This window comes from Pteronotus mesoamericanus, unplaced genomic scaffold (genome assembly GCF_021234165.1).
Source record: "Pteronotus mesoamericanus isolate MK-2021 breed Mesoamerican mustached bat unplaced genomic scaffold, CSHL_Meso_final contig_347, whole genome shotgun sequence".
NCBI classification, from domain to species: domain Eukaryota; kingdom Metazoa; phylum Chordata; class Mammalia; order Chiroptera; family Mormoopidae; genus Pteronotus; species Pteronotus mesoamericanus.
The window spans coordinates 5,796,740-5,797,418 of NW_026555137.1; positions in this window are offsets into that span (position 1 = coordinate 5,796,740).

The following is a 679-nucleotide window of genomic DNA, read 5'->3' on the forward strand; positions in this document are numbered from 1 at the left end:
CCCACTGGAAGGAGCCTGGCCTCCCAGCTGGCACGTAAAGCTCCTCTTTTCCCAAAAGCCGGTGCCGTAGCCTTGGCTTCCGTGCTCTGGGGACATCGGACCCTTGTTCAGGGACAAGATTGAAGAGGGCAGGTGGCCAATGTGCTCAGGTAAGCGCTGCACAGGCTTTGAAAATCCCCAAATTTTCGCCGCACTGGCGCTGTTTACGTTTAGGCACCGACGTCTACAGCTAGGAAATGTGCCTTGCGTCTCCTAAAATGCACGTGGAAATATTTTCCATGCGCCTCCCAAATACAGGTGCTTAGGGCAGGTGTCCAGGAGTGCCCTCCATCGGGGACCCTAGCTCCTGGCGCTGGGAATGTTCCTGGTAAAAGGGAAGGGGCTGAGACTGCCTGGGGGAGGGAGGAGGAAAGATCTGGAACCCGCCGGAGCCTGGGGTGGCCCGGGAGCACGTTCCCGGGCCTCGCTCTGCGCAGCCCCGCGGGCCTGGGAGGCTCCGCCCCCGCTCCCCCCACCCCACATCCCTGTGCTTCGCGGCCGCAGCAGGCGAAGGCTGAAGGCTGCTGAATTTTGTCCCCAGCGGCGACCTCTCTTCCCGTGGTGGCGGCGGTGGCGTCCCTGGCGGTGGGAGCCGAGCGCCCAGAAGACGCCCGGGCCGGCCCGGCGGCCTAGTGGCCGC